The sequence below is a fragment of the Elephantulus edwardii genome, unplaced genomic scaffold, assembly GCF_000299155.1.
Source record: "Elephantulus edwardii isolate Elephantulus edwardi_28Jun2011 unplaced genomic scaffold, EleEdw1.0 scaffold00240, whole genome shotgun sequence".
NCBI classification, from domain to species: Eukaryota; Metazoa; Chordata; class Mammalia; order Macroscelidea; family Macroscelididae; genus Elephantulus; species Elephantulus edwardii.
Window position 1 is genome coordinate 3,621,456 of NW_006399990.1, and position 10,005 is coordinate 3,631,460.

Here is a 10,005-nt window from a genome sequence, read left to right on the forward strand (position 1 = left end):
AGTATCTTGAATTCTTCCTTGTGCTTTGGCTTCATAGTACCAAAAAAAAAATCAGCTAAATTTTTTTAAAACTATTTTTTTTTTCAGTTTGTTTTATGAAAATGGAAGATTTCCTCCCCTTATACAATTACAATACTTGAAAAATCATTTCAAACTATACTCCATACTCCACGGATTTGGCTTATGTCCACCCTTCATTCCTACCCATTAAGATCATTAAAGTGAAAAAAGCGTTAGAAAGTTAACTCACAAGATATCAGATTTTCTTTTCTTTATTTCCCACTTTCATTCTTTTCTTGCCTTAGTGTAGCTCTTACTTTTAGGTACCCTCATTTCATTATGATATGTTTGCAGAACATCTGATCCAGTTAATCTTGTTGATAGGCCCAAAGGGGCTCACAATAACACTCCATTGCCTCTTTTGCAAAAGCTTGCCTTCTTCCATTAGAGCCCCATGTGTTACTAAAACCTTTGGCAATATCTGGTAAATTTAACGCTGTTTATAGCATGCAGCTGTGTTTTATATCTAAATACAGCAGAAAAGTAATTCTGAACAAGCTCAACTACAAAGAAAAATACCTGTAACTACTAAGAAATCCACCTATTATTCCACAGAAAATAACCCAATTGAGGATTCATTTTTTTCATGACTAGTTCATTTTCTATTTTATGGTTCTGAGAAACAATTGGCAACACAGAGCTGATTTTTTTTTTCTTTCAAAAATCTAGATGTTGCTAAAATTTTCATCAGACACAGTAGTTTGATGACAGCTACAAGGAAATGGCAGACATTTAAATGATGCACATTATAATTGATAATTAGCTTCCAAATTATTTCTGTCTTTTTCAGTTGGAAAGAAGACACTTTATACAGTTACATAACTTCCCCAAAGAAATATAAATATCTTATTAGGATTAAATATTCTTGTGGAATAAAACTTTAATAGCTGGACATGGGTACTTGCCCATATAGAACAGAAACATAAGCAAAAGACTTTTTAAACATCTTGAAGAGAAATTTCTTTTTAAAGTTATGGCATAAATAAAAGTCTTTAAAAAGGTTTGACATTCTAAAATATAATAATTAATTGCATTTTTATCTAGAACATCTCATACTAAAAATATATATTTCTCTCTTTCATAATGTCTTACTGACTGTATATATTTGATTTTAGTCACGAAGTTCTGCTAATCAAAACTAGCAATATAATCTAGAGAGATCTAGGGACTTAATTAGGTACATCTCATTTTGTCTCTGATAATCTTCTTTGTGTCTTCTTCAGCTTAGGGAAAAGTGGCACATCATTGAGTGATAAACCAAGAAGATTCTATTTGCATTGTAGAAGGAACTAGTGTAAAGCTAGTTATGGTTTCTAAATCTCTTGGTCCTGACCTGATAGAGCAGAATATAAAGGCTGATTATAAAATGTAAAGCATGAATCTCTGGCTGGGAGATCATGTAGGAATATGTCCATGATGTTCCATTTTCTAATTTTACTTATGTTTTGGCCAGTGAAATCAGAAAGACTACCATCCATCTATTAGTTGGTAATTCTGCTGTCACTCTCTGTTGATAGGATGCTGGAAGAAGCTATGTCACTCACTGGTATTTTAAATACCCACAGGGTCAACCATGATGAGCAAATTTCAGCAGAACTTCAAGACTGAGATCAGTTAGGAAGAAAGATCTAAATGACTTGTTCCAAAAAATTATCCAGTGACAATTCTATGGATCATAACAGAAAATAAATATCCTTAGTTGTAAAATACTAGCTAGACAATAGCGGCATTAATGGACATAAATGTCCCAATGGCATGAACATGACACAGGACTATATGTTTTTATCTGTTATACATACAGTGTTTTCATGTGCTTGAAATGACTCAATCACCAACAAAGAGCAGAGATACTGACAATAAAAGTCAGAAGGGATATTCATTAGAGCTTTTAGGAAGAGATGGTAAAGAACCTTGAATGATTTGGAAAGACAATTTCATGATCATATATTTTTTTTAATTGTAAATAATTTAAATGAACTTGTTTGACATATATCTCTGCCCACAAGTTTCAATGGGATAAAGATAGGAAGTCTACGTCAATAAAGATTTATGGCCTCGCAAACCTGATGAAGAATCACTAGGAGCTGAACTTGACTTAATGACAGTGCGTGGCTACTCATTCAATAAAAAAAATATCTAATCCATAGGAAAATTTAAATGTTGATTCCCGGTTATTAAATTTCATCTGACAGGGTATTTAGGATAAAAAGAATACCATCATCTTCTCCTCCTAAATGGTTAGAAATATTTTAGTAATTTAGAACATTGCTCCTTTCTGAAGCCTACAGGAAAATTGAGAAGTAATGCTAAAATAAATTGAAAGATGCTATTGATCAAATATGGATACTTAAACTATCAGTGGAGTCAGATTTAATATTTCTCTGTTGTTGTTAGGTGCCATCGAGTTGAGTACCACTCATAGAGACACTATGAACAAAAGATCCTCATGCTTCCTGACGCACAAGAGCCCATTGCAGCAGTCTGTTTGAGGGTCTTCCTTTCCTTCTCCGAACCTCCACCCTTCCCAGCATCACGTCCCTCTCCAAGGAATAGCACCTTCTAACAATATTTCCAAAGTATATGAGGCTTCGCTTTTACAAAAAATCCCCTGGAGGGTGAACTGTGAGTCAGCTCTGACTTGATGGAGGTGTTTTTGGTGTTTCTGGTTTTTTGTTTTTTTGTTGGTTGTTGGTTTTTTGTTTGTTTGTTTGTTCATTTTTATTAACGAGTCAGGGTATTAAACTCACTGCAGACAGTAACAGCAATGCACCCTGAACTTCCCACAGCTCTCTGATGGAAGCAGGTGTGGTCTCGTCACTGTCACTTGGCTGTCATCTGGCTTTCTCTTACCCTCAAGGCTGCTAGTGTTGGTACCTGTGGATTTTTCAGTAGTGATGTTTTAATTCTGCCAACATAATTAATAGGACCTTGGAGAATGGAAGAGTGTCCGGTTCTTCCTTTCAGGGCTAGCTTACTTCTACTGAGGACTCGGCCTGTCCGTGCCCCCCTCCCCCATCAGACTCTGGCTTCCACTGTGGGCCAGCCCCTGCCCTGGGCTCTGGGGATATTTGCACTTTTAGGACCTGTAGCCAGCCATCCTGTGAGTGCTAATGTAAAAATCAGTGAAAATTAAATTGAAACAAGGTCCTTAAAAATCTCATAAAGAAGCTCCTTTGGCAAAAAGCTGAAGGTGGGTATGGACAGAACAGTTACCTGCTTGAAACTGTTCCAAAAGGTAAGCATGTTTAGAGGTTTTTGTTTCTCAGCATTTAACTAGTTCATGTTACTTCCACAAAATATGTGAATTTACTGTTTCTGAGAGGCAGTGTGAAAGAATGATTAGGCTTAGCTCTCAAAGAGCACTTCGGCTGCACCCTCTTCAAGACATACCTCTTAGTTTTCTTGGCTATCCATGGAATGTTAGGTGATCTTCTCCAACACCGCAGCTCAAAAGAATCAATTCTTTCTCTGTCACCTGTATTCATTGCCCAAGTCTTGGATGCATAGCTAATACTCAGAAAGATCATGGCCAGAATCAGACACACTTTAGACCTCAAACTGACATCGCCACTCCTTAATAATCTAGAAATGTCCCTAACGGCCGATTTCCCCATTGCAATATGTGTTCTTATTTCCTGACAACTTGTACCAAGGGTGTTAATTGTGGATCAATGCAAGATGAAGTTGTTGACAGTTTCACTGCCTTCCCATCCATCATGACACTGCCTATTGGTCCAGGGGCTCTAGAAGTTTTAATTATATGGTTTCATCATCTGGAATATGATACTGATCCACTAATTATATCAACCCAAGATAAAGGGAAAGAAATATGTTTATTAAATACTGACTGATAAGTATCTGTATGTTACTTGTGGATTTGATGTTATCTCCAGAGCACAGAACAGCAACGATGTCAGACTGGAGACCAAGGTACACCTGATCCAGGCTATGGTCTCTGAAACTTTTTGCTATGCATAAGGAAGCTGGACAATGAGTAGGGATTATAGAAGGAGAATTGATTTCTTTGAGCTGTGGTGCTGGAGAAGAGTGTTAAATATGTCATTGATTATTAGAGCAATAATATTCATGCTAGAAAGAATGAAAGCAGGTTGTTCCTTGGAGGAAAGGATTCTGGAGTTTCATCTCACATACTTTGGACACGTTGCCAGGAGGGACTCTTGAAGAGGGACATCGTGTTTGGGAAGGTGGAGGGACAACACAAGAAAGGAAGACCTTCGATGAGATGTATTGACTCAGTGACTGGAGTAATCAGAATAGGAGTATCAGAGACAACTAAGTTGGCTCAGGATAGAGCAGAGTTCAGAGCTTTTGTACACAGGGTCACTATGAGTTACAGACAACTTGACAGCACATAACAACAACAATAGCAACAAATGTGTTTTGTGCTCAACACTTATGCTTACATGAATGCAAAGTAATCAAATTATATTTTGTTATTTTAGATAATGAGTGAAATGCTACAGATAGTCAGGGTGAAGTATCACTTTATAAGTCATTAGAATCAGTTATATGTATTGTCTGATATTGAGGAACTATATAATCGTGATTATGTAGAGTTATATAGAATTCCCTTACCCTAAAGTGACAGTGTTGTTAATTCAGATCTTATATTCAAATTCCACTATCTGTAAAAGGTGAAAATTTAACTGTCATCATGTGGAATCTATATACTGACCAAAAGGCAATCATTCAAACAGAACAAAGGGATGCTGTAAGTTTTCTAATCCAGGAAGCTTTGCATGAGTGTTTCCTACTTCTTTTATCTATCATCATATTTATTCAGTCTGAATACTTAGTAAATAATCTGAGAAGCTGAAGTATCTGAAGAAGAATGTAGTATGATCACTGGAGTAGGACTCTAATAGCAACAAGCTATGCTATGCAGATGAAACAACGCTGCTTGCTTGAAGTGTAGAGGACCAGAAGCAATTACTGATGACGGTCAAAGACTATAATTTTTGGTATGGATTGTATATGAACATGTATAAAACAAATATTCTTACAACTGTACAAATATTTACATAATGATAAAGAAAAGACTGAAGTTACAAAAATTTCATTTAATTTGTACCACCAATAGATGCTCCTGGAAGCAGCAGTCAAGAAATAAAATGGCTGCATTGGCAAATCTACTGTGACAGATATCTTTAAAGTGTTAAAAACAAAAATTTCACCTTGAGAGTGTACTGTTTCCTGCTTTAAATCATGATATTTTCAATCCTCTTATAGATGTTCTAACGTTGAAGAATATAAGGAATTCTAGGGGAAAACATTTTGTCTTTGAATTATTGGCAAAAAATGTTGAATGAATTTTTAGAAGAACAAACAGATTTCTCTTGAAAAATCATAGTCACAGTACTCTGTAGAAATGAGAGTGATTGAGATGTTGTCTCATATGCTTTTGATATTATCAGTAGAGGCCAGTTCCCAGATAAGGATTTCATACATGATAATGGAAGTTAGAATAGATCATCCAGGAGGCTGAGCTATATGAGGAGGAACGTGGCATCAGGATTGGAGGAATCTCCAACTTTCATTATGTAGATGACACAGCACTGCTTGCCAAAACTGAGGAGGACCTGAAGGGCTTGCTGCAGAAGGTTAAGAACTGTAGCCTTCAATATGAGTTGAAGCTCAACATCAAGAAAACAAAGATTCTCATGACTAGGCTGATTGACATCATGATAGTTGGAAGAGACTGAGACTGTTAACAGCTGTAGTTTACATGGTTCCATAATTAACACTCTTGGTACTAGCAGCCAGGAAATCAAAAGTTGAATTGCATTGGGAAAGTCTGCCATCAGGGACCTGTCCAGAGTACTGAATATCAATGATGTCAGTCTTGAGACTAAGGTATGCCTGATACAGGTCTTCACACTTAGTTGATATGAGTCAGAAAGCTGGACAATGACTAGGAATGATAATAGAAGAATTGATGCCTTTGAGCTTTGGTGGTGCAGCAGAGTATTGAATATACTATGGATTGCTAGAAGAACAAACAGGTTTGTCCTAGAGAGGGTGAAACCAGGTTACTCCTTGGAGGCAAGGATACTGAAAGGTTGTCTGACGTATTTTTGGCATGTTGCATGGAGGTACCAGTCCTTGGAGAGGGTGCTTAGGAGGATAGAGGGACAACACAAGAGAAGAATACCCTCAATGAGATGGATTGATTCATCAAGTAGGTAACAGAAGTAGGTGTGCCAGAAACAATAAAGTTGTTAGAGGATAGAACTGGGTTCAGAACTGTTGTACATAGAGTCGCTTTGAGTCACAAGCAACTTGACAACACAACAATCAATGTCAGCAGAAAAGAGGAAGATATTCTGTGAATTCCATTGACTTAGTGGTTCAAACATTGAAAGGATGATGAAGTAAAAGGCATAATTCATTTTGTTGTATGTAGAGTTACTATGAGTAAATACTGACTTATGTGTGCCTAATAACATAGCAGATTTTTGAGAACTACTTTTCACATCCTTTTGTTTTTGTTTACACTTCTTGCCTTGCCAATTATAGCAGAGATAATTAAACTCAGAAATACTGAAGAATTATTTACTTTACTTATTTCTTTAGTTATATACAAAATTCTTAAATCAAATATCCTATAGAATATAATACAGCATTGTTTCATGTCCACTACCGAAATTGAGAATAACTTTATTCTTGGTCATAAGAAATTTGTTTTCTGTATAGTAATGGGCCAGATTACCCCTGAATGTGTATGTTAGCAATATCCTAGCCTGATTTTCCTAGAGACTATTTTGCTGTTGCCAGAATAGAAATGGTCCCAGAGTAGTGAATTTATGCCTCAGTAATGAATATAGCTAGTCTACAATTGCATGCCAAGTACATGTTCATATATCTTTATGACTCAAATAATATATCATGAAGCTACAGGTTAAAAGGAAACTAATTAACCTTTAATGAGATGAGGACACTGTAGGATGTTTGGCAGTATGAAAGGGCTGCAATTTCCAGACTGAGACATCCACCTGGGCTCTATGCCACTGTGAATTCACTACCTATTTAGAACAAGCCTTCTTTAGAGTCTGTGCACAAAAACAATGCAAAGTAAGACAAAATATTACTCGAGGGAAGCTTACCCACCTGGGTTGATAGAATATGAAAACATGGAATTTTGAATATTGCTGTCCTCAAAGTCTTCTCTAGTTAAAAGAAATTACACACTTTGTAAGCTCATCACACATGATTCGGCTTTAAAGGACTTTAACCACGCAGGTATGAAATTAAAGGAATATTCTCAAACCAAACAGTGATAATTAATATGCTCATCACAATGAAACATGATACATTTTTCAACACTGCTTGATTCATATTAAATTTCAATAGAAGATGAAGGTTCAATGAGTTGATCTGGACCCCATTTGCAGGATTCACATAATTTCTAAAATTACAAATTCAAGATCTGTTGCATGAAAAATGTACAAAAGAATAATGCCCACATAGTGTTTACTAATGCTCTGAGAGTACAGAGAGAAGTCTCTCTGGAATTGTTTGACCTTCATGCTTATTGTATGAGTTCATAGTTATTCTAGAAAGAAAAACAAGGCCTGTAAAACATCTTTTTCTTCATATTGATCTTTCTATTGAATCAAAACATTTTCATCCGGTGGCACATTACTGTGGCATACATTTAGACATTTATCTGAGAATGAATAATGAAGTCATTCAGGTTTCTCACGATCATGTGTTTTATTTTCTGCATGTGGATAGGGTGAACTCCTTTTCCTTCTCTTAGCTCAGATTAGGCTGAAGTAAATAAGAAGAATGTAACAAAAAATATTCCTTCTTTTTATTTATTACACTCAAATAAGACCAATTCTTGATTGTCTATGTTTGGAAAATTAATACATGTCAGGCTATTAAGACAGTGTCCCATAGGAAGAACTTAATGCAAAAAGAAAAAAAAAATATATCAAAATGATATTCTCTCCATTCCCACTTCCCCTTTTTCTGTGCCTCAATTCTGTATAGACAAAAAGGGTAGCTGTTTTCCTAAATATATTCTCTCACTTAATCCTCAAACAACCCTGTGGTAAATTATATTAGTGATTGAAATATTAAGATGAAATACATCAGTAAGAACTTACATAGATTGGTTGTTTGAAGCCACTCAGGAATGTCTCAGAATAAAGGCCTGAAAGGTGATCTAACAGAATGTGGAAATTACCAATCAATATCACTAATATCACATGCAAGCAAAATACTGCTGAAGATCATCAAAAAATAAGTGGAACAGACCATGGATAGAGAACTGTCTGAAGTTTCCTTGAGTTTAGTAGAGGCTGTGGCACTAAGGATATAATTGCTCGTATTAGATGGATGCTGGCTGAAAGCAGAATATCTCAGAAGAATGTCTACCTGTGTTAAAATTATATTTGTATATTTGCCTACACAAAGATATTTGACTTTGTGGCTCATAACAAATTATAGCCAACATAGAGAAGAATGGGAATCCTAGAATGCTTACTTGTGCTTATGCAAAATTAATACTTAGACCAAGATGCTGTTATCTGAACAAAACAAGCAAAGACTATATGGCTTAAAAATTGAGAAGGGTATGTGTTAGGGATGCATTCTTTCTCCATACCTATTTAATCTGTATGCTGAATAAAGAGTTCATGAAGCCAGACTCTATGAAGAAAAATATGGAATTAGGATTGGAGAAAGAGAAATATATAACCTGTGCTAAATAGATGACACAACCTTGCTGAAAATGAAGGGGTCTGAAAGTGCATGTTGTAGAAGATCAAAGACTCCGTCCTTCAAAATGGATTGCATCTTGATATCAAGACAACAAAAGTCCTTACTGTTGGACCAATGGGAAACACCAGAATAAATGGAGAAAAAATTGAAACTATTAATGATTTTGTCTTTATGAGTTGATTCTGACTTGATAGCAATGACACAAATTTAATCTATGAAGTAATTTTAATGTCTCCCTAAAAATTATTCCTATTTTTTAATAACAAATTTTCTTCTCTTAGCATTTCCTCAAGCCTAATTTAGTGAGGGAAGACTATCACTTGGACCAGGATATCATATTCACAAAGGTGAAAGGTTAGTGAAAGAGAAGATCTCAACAAAATGGATTGACACAATAACTGCAGCAATGGGCTCAAGTGTATCAGATATGGTGAAGATGGCACAGGATAGGACAGGATTCAGATCTGTTGTTCATAACGTCTAACAACAACAGCAATTTTGAAAACCATAGAACCAATACTACATTTCTCCCAAAACAGCCTGTTTTGCTGTTACACACATGTATTTATTACCTTTAAATTTGTATGTTGTTGTTGTTATGTTCCATTGAGTCACCTATGACTCATAACAATCCTGTGTATACCAGCTCTGAAGTCCGCCCTGTCCTGAGCTAGTCTCACTGATCCTATCACACTTACTCTCATTGCCTGTTACAGTATCAATCAATCTCATGCGGGATCTTCCTCTCCTTCACTGTCCTTCAACCCTTCTGAGCATGATGTTCTTTTCTAAGGACCAGTCCCTCCTGGCCACACGTCCAAGGCATATGAGACAGAGCTACAAAATCCTAGCCTTCAAGGAGAAAATTGTTTTCATACTCTTCAAGACAGACCTATTTGTTTTCTTGGCGGTCCATAGTATGTTCAAGACTTCTCCAGCAACATGACTCAAAGGAATCAATTCTTTTGCTCTCATCCTTAGTCATTGTCCAGCTCTTTCATGCATAGCAAGTAATTGTGAAGATCATGGCCTGGATTAGGTACACCTCAGTCTCTACACTGACATTGTTCCCTTTCAGTCTGTGACATCAGATTTTTCCAGTACTGAATGTACCATGGACTGCCAGGAAAACAAACAGATTCATCTTGGAGAGGATTAAACCAAGCTACTCCTTGGAGGCAAGGATTCTGGGGCTTC